General features: G+C 34.8%; 1 protein-coding gene across 1 annotated transcript in view; it reads left to right on the plus strand.

Annotated features, from left to right (window-relative positions):
- The window catches only part of PCDH15 (protocadherin related 15), a gene marked incomplete at its 3' end in the record, with an annotated part of 650,107 nt that overhangs the window by 508,842 nt on the left and 128,391 nt on the right, over positions 1-12,874 (plus strand). The window lies entirely within an intron of this gene.

Here is a 12,874-nt window from a genome sequence, read left to right on the forward strand (position 1 = left end):
GAAGAATAGATCCTTTCTAAATAACTAAAGCAAGCTTTGAAAATTACAGCATTGTGTTTGGGGGTTTAAAATATAACTGACTAATGGTCTCAATGGTAAGAAGCAGCCATTTAGTTCCTTACTATTGACAGACACACTATATTACCCAATTTGGGCATGTTTCAGAAATGATATTTCCCCAAATATCAGTGAAAGAGAAAAAGAGACACACAGAGTATTGTGTGTGTATGTGTATAATGTTTATTACCTATCTATAGCTACAGGGTTAGTCTGTACACTATGTTAGTCAGTCAGGCTGCCATGATAAAATATCATGAACTGGGTGTCTTAAACAGTAGACATTTATTTTCTCACAGTTTTGGAGACTGGAAGTCTCAGATCAGTGTGCCAGCATGGTCAGATTCTGGTGAGGACTCTCTTCCTGGCTTATTGATGGCTGCCTTCTCACTTGAGCTCACTAGCGGGGAAGTGGGAGAAAGCAAGCAAGTGCTCTGTTGTCTCTTCTTGTCAGGACACTAATCCCAAGATAAAGACCTCCCTCTCAGGGCCTGATCTCAATTGAATTCCCTCCCAATAGCCCCTTCTTCATTGATTTATTTTTATCTCCATGTTAAAACATTAACCTACTTCTCTTAGTATGTTAGAACCCACAGGAGATAGTTTTTTCACAGACATTTGAAGGAGACCCACTATATACTGCATATTTACTACTTACTTATTCTGGCCATAGCATTAAAAGGCAGCCAGTCATTAAATTCCAGAGGTTTTCAACCATGGGTGGAAATAAAAAACTATATGAAAAATACAATACATTATGGAAATACAATAATAGAAGCTCACAGTTAAGGAAGCATGTTGGAGACACACTTACTAGTAACTGTGAGTGAACATGATCATCATAGTGTTGAGCTGTATCTTGAAGGAAAGTAGAGATAAGTCACTCAATAAAAATGTGGAAAGACATTGCATTCCAAAGACTCAGCATATACAAAAGTATAAATGAGGAATATGGGAGATGTATTGAATTCCAGAATATTTTAGTAGGTTATTCTATCTAGAAACAAATTAGAAGAAAATACCATATAAGAGAACACTTTATCATATTCTAGAATTTAGACTTTATTTCTTTGATAATTTCTAAGAACTACTTAAAAAATATTAAACTAGATGAGGGGCTAAGATACTGAAGGAGGAGGTAAGTGATCCACCTGGGAATATTTACCACACTCAACCAAGTAGTTTTCTCCTTTTGTTAAAAGCTGTCCATACAATACTCAAGTACTAAATTAAATTATGTAAAATAATTACCAGAAAAATTGTACATAACACATATGTAAACCATTGAGATATAAAGCATATTTAAAATAGTATTAATTTTTTATCAATCTATGTTTAAGGTCATTTTCTCCATTGTGTCTATTATTACCAAATTCCTTCCTTTTGTGCTGACATGGTAACCTCCAATTTTTTTATGTGGAACATACAGTTTTCTGCTCTTGGAGAATGTACTTGAATGTGTACGTTTTGGTCATCTCAAGAACCAAAATTAATGTAAACTCTTATTTCTCACTAAATTACGTAGTAGATGCTCACACAAAAAAACATGTTCTTACTGTTTGAGGTGGGTCCAAAAATCCCTCGCAGTTTCAGCCAAATAAAAGTCTGTCTTGGTTCTCCAACTTCTCACCCCAAATCTACTTATTCCTTGGAAGCCCCAAGAGAAGAGAAAAGCGGTGTAGTGCGTAACACTTTCCCTTTAAATAAACTAAAAAAATGGTGTTCCTTATCTCCAGGCTTTCATTTGGAGCTCATTTGCTTATTAATAAAAGTATGCCTTGCTCCTTCACTTTTCTAGCTAAAACATTGTGGTATTATGGCCAAAGTAATAGATCTCATTAGGGCATTGCTCATTTAGCTTTCTTTTTCAAATCGTCTTCATTTAACTCCACCATTTAAAAATAATTTTTCAATGAATATTTTACCATTTCTTACCTTCTTTGCAAATAGATTCTATTAATAAAGTTGTTAACTTATAGAAGAAGCAGCTAGCCAATTATTGGTGCTAAAATTAAGAGCAGTCACATGATCACATGTGGAAGAATTTTTTACTTTCCAGAAGAACATATCTAATAATTCTAGATAGTGCCCTGACTATCCTAGGTCATTTGTCATTCTGATACATAGAGGTAATTTGGCAGTCTTGTTTCATCCTGCAGTTTATGAAGAGAATCCTACAAAAGAATCAATATAATTGCTGTAATAGAATCATTAGTCCTTGAGTACTTGTTTTGTTTTCTATCAGACACCCAGAAATTGGGATAATAAAATGTCATATTAAATATTGGCAGCCCTAGCCAGTCAGTTTTCTCGGTCATTATATTCTTAGCTCAGCGGGTTGACCATCAGCCTGTGGACTGAAGGGTCCCAGGTTCAATTACAGTCAAGGGCACATGCCAGGTAATGGGTTTGATCCCCAGTAGGAAGCGTGCAGGAGGCAGCCAATCAATGATTTTTTTCACATCATTGATGTTTCTGTCTCTCCTTCTTCCTTCCTTTCTGAAATCAATATATATTGAAAAGTCTACAAAAAAGTATAAAAATAAATAAATACATACATATTGGCAGAGTATACTACTTTCTGAATAAATGCAAAGAATTGAATTTAAGTGTTTATGTAGGCATAATTTTATCTAAAACATGGAATGAATTATTAAAAACCATAAGGTTGATGATTATTTTTCTTTATCAATCATGTCTTTATCATTTACTAATTATGGTGTTTTTAAAGATTTTTGGAGAAGTACAGTGCATAGAGTTACTGGATACCTCCTTAATCTTTTCTTATTCCTCCTAGGCATACAGCTAGACTATATTTCCTAGCTCCCCTTGCTATATGAAGGCAAATGACTTTGATCCCTGGCCAATAAAATGAGGAACATTAGGGACTTAAAATTTTTTTGCCTGATTTAACCTTTTCCCCTGTTGGATGGATGAAATCCAACAGGGGAATATCCCCAGGAAACCTTGAGATACATACATTGGCAGTAGTAGAAACATGATGTAAAACGAGCTTCGGCCTCTGAATCACAGCTTGGTGGAGAGCTCCCTAACTAGGGATGCCCTCAGTGAATTATTATGTAAGCAAGAAACATAAGGGCTTACCTATCATGTTAGCTAGAACCATTTAAACTAATATAGTTGGTCAATATTTTATTAGTATGAAACAACTAATTGAATAATTGATTAATCTTTTTAGAAACTTTTCTCATTTATAGTGCAGTAATTTCCGGTTTGTCATTTTAAAACAGTATTCATGGTAGAATATTTTTATTCTTGTACGATATTTTCTTTTTATATGTTCAGCTACTAGCTTTGGCAAAATATCTACACCATTTCAGACTGCTGTGATGGCCAACACCATCTCCTTTCTAAATGGGAAAAAATATAGAACGGTTGCTGGAAATCCCATATGTATCCTTCCCTCTTATTGTTTTCAAATTCATTTTATGCTTCAGCTGGATGCACATAACTTCCAGAGATGCCAGTGTTATTAATACCTGATGATCAGGATGATCCCTTGTGTAGGAATTGATGGATGGCAGACTATGCCACCCCTAATTGTGCCATTTTGGCATAAGGATTATTTTGAGCTAAAAGCACTTAAAAAATCACAGATGCACGAAGGGCATTCTAATCTCCTCTTCTCACTTTGAAAACAGAAGGTTTAAAACTCCCATGTGAAAGATGCCCTTCCTACACCAGGAGAGAAAAAAAACATCATCTAATGGGGAGCCGAAGATAAGAGAATTCTATATAAACAGGCCTTGTTCAAAATCACTCTTAAATCCCTTTAGCCTCTCTACATAGCGTAGTTACTTTGCCACAGTAGCCTCTCTTTGTTCACCTTAATATAAAAGCATGTAGGTTCTGTCATTTCTTTGGGTTTTCATTTCATTATGGGGACGCCCATGTCATATAAAATTCTCATAAATATATCTGCTTTCTCCTGTTAATTGGTCTTATGTCAGTTTAGTACTTAGGTCTAGCCCAAAAATCCCGAGGATAGAGGTAAAATTTTACCTCCCCTCTAGAATTGCTTCTGGTGGAAAAACTTCTGTTTTATGTCATCAAATTTGGCAGGACACAAAGTTTTAATGCAAGATGTTTATCCTTTGTAAGGTTTGGGGAGGAGCATGCTTCTGGGTTAAACATGGAAAGCAATAATTCAAGTTACATAGCATTGTGAGATGGGGTTTGGTTTTTGCATCTCAGGAATGTCTGCATTCCAGTATTGACTTTTTCAATGCCCCAGGAAAAACTAGATTTCGCCAAATGAGTAGGTGTTAAAGAGAGGTTCTAAAGATAAAGTATTCCTTTCTTTTAGAACTTTGAACTGAATTCTTAACCTGACCTCCTCCTTTGACACAATTATCTTATTTTTTGAATTAGCCAGTCATTAAGTCTTTAAATCTCTGAATAAAATGGTTAGGGAAGGTTAGGCTGCTGTAAAAATAAAGGCCTACATTTTAATGGCTTAGAGAACAAAACAAACAAAAACATGCTTTTGGCTCACAGGACAGTCTTAAATGAGTGTTTCAGGTTGGTGATAGTCTTCCATGCAGTCATTCAGGGACCCAGGCAAATTTAGGCTCTTCCACCTTTGGCACGTTTCAACATACCTCCAATCATTGTCATTTCAGTCCACGGGAAGGGAAAAGAGGCAGAAGTTCACAGCCAGAGATTTTCTGAATCAAGTGAGGTGGGAGTTGCGAATTGTATACCAGCTCACTTTTTATCCTGAGAATCCAGGCACTTCATGAAACAGCAGAGGAGTGCTGTTCCTTGTGAGGCAGCTCTGTCCAATTCTACCTCTAATCCTGAGGGAAAGAGAAAGTGATGCTGGTGAAGTGGCAGTAAGTGTGTAATTTTAGACAAGTTATAGATTTTAGTTGCTGCAGTCATTCTAAAATGAGTCGGTTTTTATTAAGAATACACAATATCAGACCCAAGAACTAATGGTATAATAGTAAAGAAACATTTTCTTTTTTTACTTTTAAAATATGTTAGGGAAAGAGTACAATCTTTTTAAAATAATAAGAGAATTAATACTTCTTTCCTTTGAATATGAAGCAAATCTCAAAAGGACATTTTGGTATGTTTTAAATTTTTAGAGTGTTTTTTATGTGTCAAGTATTAATATCACATATTCCAAACTAAACCTTTCTAGACTTTAAACTAATGTTTGGTTATTTGATTACAATTAATTACTTTCTCCATTTTCCAGAGAAGTTCATTGTCTTCATCGTAAAAGAAAAGGAAAGGGAAGAGAAAACATAATGGCAGAGTGTAAATGAGAGTTTCGAGCTATAAGCTAGCTTTGTGGAAACCATCAAAAAGATCTGAGAGGTGGCATTTACTATTTGGAAAACATTTTCCAATGTACCAGTTTCACCTAGACATAAAAACAAAATCCATTATTCTTTTTATAAAATGGAAAACAGTTAATGTTGAGCTACTGATAATTGCTTGGTTGCTGGAATATAGCAACAGACCTGTCATCTTTTCTAAAATGATCAAAGAACAGTAGCAACCAACAAATAATAAACCTCATAGCAAATATACTTTAATATTTGCTGGAGGAAGAATGTATTAGCTTGCCAGCTCTGTTTTTGATGACAGATAATTAGGTTAGCTGAGCAATGTAAAAGTAGCAATACTACAAAAAAACCAAACCATCACTTCACTTAATTGTTATGTCTCTGTTTTCTTTTCATATTTAAAAAGTTCCTTACTCTCTGCTAGTGGTTATTTAAAAAAAAAAAGAAATGCAGTTTGTAAAATTATTCAAGGATTTTTCAAAGACCACCCTATATTAAGTGAAATAATTTGGCTTGTCAAGAGTAGAAATTTCTAACATTATTTATGTTGTTTATAATTTATAATATTTTATACATTTATAATTTATTTTATACATGTTGGGAAAAGATTTAATTCTGTCTTTCATCAAATCCTGTGGACTGGAGTTGTTTGCTTTATTCAATTTTTCAGAGTAGGAGGACACTCAAATGAGAAAGCAATTTTCCCTTACTGATTTACTTTTATCATGGCCCAATTTACAATAATTCCTCAGATAAGTATGCACTTGGTTCTCTTTGGTCCCTATAGCAGTTGTCATAGCTGAAACAGACTCATTTTATTAATTCCATGACCTCTTCAATCCAGTCTTTACTTGAGTCATTTAATTGGGTTAAATGGAGGCTAACCAGGGGAACTTATATGCATATATGGACACAATAAAATGGTTTTCATTGGAAGCAGAGTAAAATAGGTTAATCTTACTCATAAAAATTCAGTTCTTAAAGTCATATCATATAATGAATGAAATAGACCATACAGATCATTTACTCAACATAATTTAATACTTGATTTCTCTAATATCCTTGTTACAAAGTTTACTAAGCTCTTTTTAAAAACTTACATTTGTATGAAATGTGCTACTTAATCTTTGGATAACTGTGAATGCTGGAAAATTCTTATGTTGAGATTATTATTATATTTAACTAGAGGCCTGGTGCAAAATTCCTGTACTCAGTGAGGGGGTGCCGGGCGGGGGTGGGGGGTGGGGGAGAGGAGGTTCCCTTAGCCCAGATTGCAAGAGGGTGCAGGCCAGGCCAAGGGAACCCACCAGTGTATGATCGGGGCCGGGGCGGGACCGCGGGAGGGCGCCAGTGCGTGTCCAGCATAACTCGCTCAGTCCCAATCGGCTGGACCCCAGCAGCAAACTAATCTACCGGTTGGAGTGTCTGCCCCCTGGTGGTCAGTACACATCATAGCGAGCATTTGAGCAGCCTTAGCATATAAGAGCATATTACACTTTGATTGGTTGAATGAATGACAGGACGACCAGACACTTAGCATATTAGGCTTTTATTATATAGGATCTTTTATTTTTATGCATTTTTCTCAGAGTCCTCATCAATTTTAGCATTCATTCCTTTTTTAAGTAGCATGACTGTATAGGGAAGGAAATATAATTTTCCCTGTACTCTTGAGTTCTTAGGTGAGACCCCTGTGATAAAAAAATAATAATAATAACAAGGGGAAAAAAACAAACAAGTTTATCATCATGTATACTTTATGCATGCATGGGAGATACCTAGGAAAAAAATGAGTAATTCATAGAGGTAGCTTTAGAATTCAGGACTAAATAACATCTTAATGGGGAAAGGGAAGAAGGGATATAATTCTCTTAGGGAATAATAATTTTCTGGAAAGATGAATGGGTCCTTAGAGGAATAGATGGGAGGTGTGATAAAGTTTATGACAAAGTTTGTCTGAGTATGATGTCTACTTTTCGCTCGTCTCCTGTGATAAGAGCAAATCTTTTCTACTTGATGAAAACTCTTAGGGAGAGTATCTATGGCAGTTGGATTACTTTTGGAGGATCTGTTTTTAGGTAGAGAAGGGGAGCTCAGAGAGAAGCTCTCCCTGAATATTCTGGTTTTAGAGTGCCTACAGCTCAAAATACTTAATGTACAAACTGGCATATTTTGGGCTGGCATGTACTAAATTACAGTCATATTTTAGGGTTATATATTCTGCCACCCTTCAATTGAAACGGAGCTAAACTCTTTGGTTAAGACAGATGTGACAGTGTTTTCCTATTAATCATTAAAAGGTATCTTGGCAAGGATTGGGCTTATTGGTAAAGAGAATTTGTAGTGTCTACCACTAATGTGAACAAAAGAGGGATGGTAACCATGTAGTAGCTTATATCTAAAAGAAATGTTAATTACAGTTTCTCATATTAGTTTAAAATATCCCAGAACACATGGCAAACTCTTCTCCATTGTTATAATATTTAAATAATGGTTTACTATAACCCTCAAGATTTTCTTTTTTATCTCCATATAAATCGATATGTATTTAATCTATTCAGTGTATTCATCTTCATTTTAATATATTAATATATATTCCTATTTATTTTAATATATATTAAAGCTCTAGATTAATATTTTTACATTTTTATTCATCTTTTTATAAATGTTTATGAATATTTTTAATTTAATTTAAATATTTCAAAGTGCTAATAGTATTTTTTAACTGTAACCCCATTAATGCCTTGTGTTAGTTCAGTTCTGCCCTCTAACAATTACACATCATGATGAGATTTAAAAAGCAAATATTTTATTCGGTGAAAGACTGCTGTGAGAGAAATGAGGGGGAAGCAGGATAAGGCTAAGAGACCTTTCAAACCACAGGCATTCTGACACCGAGTGAAAAAGAGGGCGAGAAGATTGTATAGAAACATCCTAGCCTACTGTGTCTTTAAGTGACTGCTCTGTCATTCAAGTAAGGTTCTGCACAATGAATGATCAGTCAATCCTCATTGCATAGGGAGATGTCAGGAAGTGCGGTGTCTCCGAGGAAGGACCTGCCTTAGCAGTTCTTTTCTCAGTCATTATCTGTAAGCAGCCCCTAGGTAGCATGACCTTTATAGAAACACAGCAATAGACTTTAGGGCACAGCAACTGGACCTGGGTCCACGTGCTTCCAATGGCTGGAGGCTATGAGGCACACTCTCAATTGCCACCACCTGTTCATATCTGATAAGAGGTTTCCAGGCAATTACCTACTTGGATCTTTTGGAAAATAGTTATACTGTCATAGTCAGAAATTACATTTTATGTATTTTTTTATTTAATCCAGACAGAAATATCAAAATTCTAACAGTAATTCAAACACTTAATATTACCTTAGAATAAAGTAACTCTCATCGTCGAGTTATCATTTGGAAGGATGACATTTGCCCTTCATCTCAGGATGATGGACTAAGACTTATACACACTGAGATTCACTTGTCATCAGTTTTAAAGGTAAATATCATGGAAAGGTCAATACGTCTGAAATAGATCATACAGTCTAAATGTGAATATTGATTTTGAATGGGAAATGCAGTATCTGACACAGTTTATAAAAAATTTATTAAAGACAATTACTTAACTACTTTTCTGAACAAATATGCAAAAACAGAGAAAAAGCATAATTTAAAATCCAGAAATCTATTTTTACATACTTTGCAAAATGAAAACAATTTTATAAAAATGGCCAAAGGAATGGTGAATGAGCAATTCCAGTTTACATTTCATTATACAAGAGAATTAAAATTACCCTACATTGAGGAATGTTGCCATCATAAACTACACACAAGTTGGAACTTCAGGATTTTGAGAAAAGAGCTATTGCTCTTGGTTTCAAAGAATTTTAAAAAAAGCTATATGTAAACTATTACTATAATATAAAATAAACCCACATGCAGAGACTATCACTTGTTTGCTAAGATTGTTTTCTATTTTAATTTAGATTTATTTTCTACTATGAGAGATGATTTTACCTGAAATTAAACTCTCCTGCCATTTTATGGTACTATTCAAACCTTGCCTTAAAGATAATAGATTTTGCCTCTTTAACTATTGAAAGAGTGACATTTTAGAAATGATATTTTTCACTCTGACCCCATGGACCTACCAGGTCAGAATCTTATAAGCATTATCCAAAAGAAATCTGAAATTTTAGATAAGTTCTTCAGCTATTCTATAGTTTTAAAGTTGAAAACCAATGAATAAGATAGATTAGATAAACTCTATTAAGAACAATAAATGAAACAAACAAACATACACATCCTAGATCGCAGATTTAGCTGTCAAATAGTATTTTGAACTGGAAAGGTGTATGACTAAGGGCCACAGATTTCTTGTATTCAAGATGAGGACATTTCATGGATCTGAATAGAAGCAAAACTCCTAATAGTAAGCACACTTTAAAAAAGTTGTAAAAAACAGTGTGTAACCATTTGCTCATTATCAATTTAAAATTCTTATCTACAATCCATCTGAAGATTTCTGGAAGAGCTGGTATCTCTCTTCTGATCTATGTGTTTTTAAAACTGTTATTCTTGGTTAAATAAAATTATTTCAAAACTACAAATAATAGGAGTTCCAGCGGGTGTGTTTTTTCCTTCCCATTTTCATTAAATTCACCCATAGTAGGTATAAAAACAGTTTCTTAATTGGTACTGATTTGCAAATATATTGAAGCCAAACATGTCAATATAAATTAGATTTGTTACTCAGTAGAAAGAAAGCAATAGAGCCAGATTGAATCCCAGTGTAATTTTATAGCATCTATTCACAAACACTTTTGTATCCTAAACTGCATGGCATTTAAAATAATTAGGAGTTTTATGTGATACATATAACATTTACTATTATTGTTACTTCTTAAACCCAACAATGAAAGTAGATTTTAAATTGTAGAATAATTGTTTCATCTATATTTATACTGTAAAAACTGGGTCTAACCATTTGGAAACTAAAATTCTGTCATTTTAGTATAGTCATTTTTCAAATGGCAAAGATGTTAAAAAGTATTTAATTGACAGAGATTTATTGTCGTCTACATTTTCAAAAAAAGACTTAATTTGAAATGTTAAACAGTTATCCATGAATTAGTTTATACATCCCTAAGAAAATTATGTTCTAAGTATTTTGCATATAAATTCTGTATCAGTTAACTTTACTGGGTTGCACTTTTATCTGCAAAGATTTATTTCTAAACAAGAGATTTGGAGTCATTTTGATCAATTTTTTCTGACTAAAACAGCTGTTTATGGTAGATCCTTACAAAGTTATATGATTCAGCAATAAAGTTCCAATCTATAAAAGACATGGAGGAAGTTAAACATATATTGCAAAGAATCCAGTCCAAAAAGTCTACAGATTGTATGATTTAAATTATATTATATTCTGGAAAATACAAAAGTATACAGACAGTAAAAAGATCAGTGGTGGCAGGTTCAGGGGGAGGGAAAAATGAATATGTGAAGAACAGGAGATACTTTTGGTCATTAAAACTACTCTGTATGATACTCTAATGGTGGATATATGATACTAGAGGCCTGGTGCACAAAATTCATGAACCGGGGGGTGGGTGTCCCTCAGCCCAGCCTGCACCCTCTCCAATCTGGGATGCCTTGAGGGATGTCTGACTGCTCATTTAGGCCCGATCCTACCAGGACTGCTGGCTCACAATCCAGGACTGCTGGCTCCCAACTGCTTACCTGCCTGCCTTCCTGATTGCCCCTAACTGCTTCTGCCTGCCAGCCTGATCACCCCCTAACCACTCCCCTGCCAGCCTGATTGATGTCTAACTGCTCCCCTGCCAGCCTGTTTGCCCCCAACTTCCCTCCTCTGCCGGCCTGGTCACCCCTAACTGCCCTCCCCTGCAGGCTTGATCACCCCCAACTGCCCTCCCCTGCAGGCCTGGTCCCTCCCAAATGCCCTCCCCTGCTGGCCATCTTGTGGCGGCCATCTTGTGTCCACATGGGGGCAGCCATCTTGTGTGTTTGAGTGACAGTCAATTTGCATATTACTCTTTTATTAGATAGAATATGCATGTATCCAAGGTATAGTACTGTGTAACAGAAAAAAATGACACCTGATGTAAACTGTGGACTTCAGTTAATAATGTGCTGATATTGGTTCATCAATTGTAACAAAGGGACCACACTAATGCAAAACATTAATAATAGGGAAAACCAGGGATGCATATGGAACTCTATACTTTCTTATCGATTTTTCTGAAAACCTATAACTACTCTAAAAAATAAAGTTTCTTAATTTAAAAAAAGCATCTGTTTTACATATAAAATTGGGGGGGGGGGGGTGAAGGAACTGCAAATAGTAAAATAACAAACTAATAAAATGTAAATTTGATATTAATCATAACTAAGGTTCTTTAATTAAATTATTATTTAGTCTCTATTTAAGAGTTCATTTAGGTGATTTTAAGATTTTAGTCAAAATCTGTGAATTTTGTTTAAAATGGCCAATAAAGCCCAAAGTATTGTCCTTGGGGAAATAATGGGAGCTAGTGATGTCACCAGGAATATGTCAGGAACATGGGCATGAAACCCAACTCAGGTCAAACCTTGTGAAAGAACCTCTGCTGAAGGCCCTTCCTGAAGGCATTTTTCAAATAACTGAGGTGTCCTTCAGTAGATGATTGGCTAAGGAAGATGTGATACTTATATACAGTGGAATACTACTCAACCATTAAAAAAAAAACGATGAAATACTGCCATTTGAGACATGGATGAATCTTGAGAATATCATGCTAAGTGAAATATGTTGAATGGAAAAAGTCAAGAACCATATGATTTGACTCATATGTGGTATATAAAACTGGAAGCAACAAATGAATAAACAAGACAAACAAACAAAAACTCACATAGACAACAGCATGATGATTACCAAAGGAAAGGGGATAGGGAGATAGTAAAGGGTAAAGGGTGACAAATATATGGTGATGGAAGGAGATTTGACTTTGTGTGGTAAACACACAATACAATATGCAGATGTATCATAGAATTGTACACTTGAAACCTATATAATTTTAACCAGTGTCAGCCCAATAAATTTTAAAAATTAAAATAAATAAATTAAGGAACCATCTGTCTCTCCAGTGTTCAAAGTCCACCTCTGTTAAGGAATATTAATTTCCTTGAGCATGCTCTTAGCAGTCTTTTTCTAGACAACGGGATTCCAGGTGATCTCTTGACTCTAACTTCATCAGTGAAGCAGTGCCTTATCCGTGTTAAGTGCCTCTCTTACTGTAAGGGTGCTTTTTCTTAGTTATATCAGCAGTAAATCTAGCTTCAAAAAGTAGAATTCTTGAATTTCAGACACTCAGCAACTATTTGTTTTGAATTAGGAGGTAAAAAGTTAATTGGAAGGGGGTAAATGATGCATTATTTATATAAAATAGATGAATTGCAACTATATTAATTAATAGCAGGAGAAATTTTGTTTTGAAA

The sequence above is a fragment of the Cnephaeus nilssonii genome (genome assembly GCF_951640355.1).
Source record: "Cnephaeus nilssonii genome assembly, chromosome: 16".
Lineage (NCBI taxonomy): Eukaryota > Metazoa > Chordata > Mammalia > Chiroptera > Vespertilionidae > Cnephaeus > Cnephaeus nilssonii.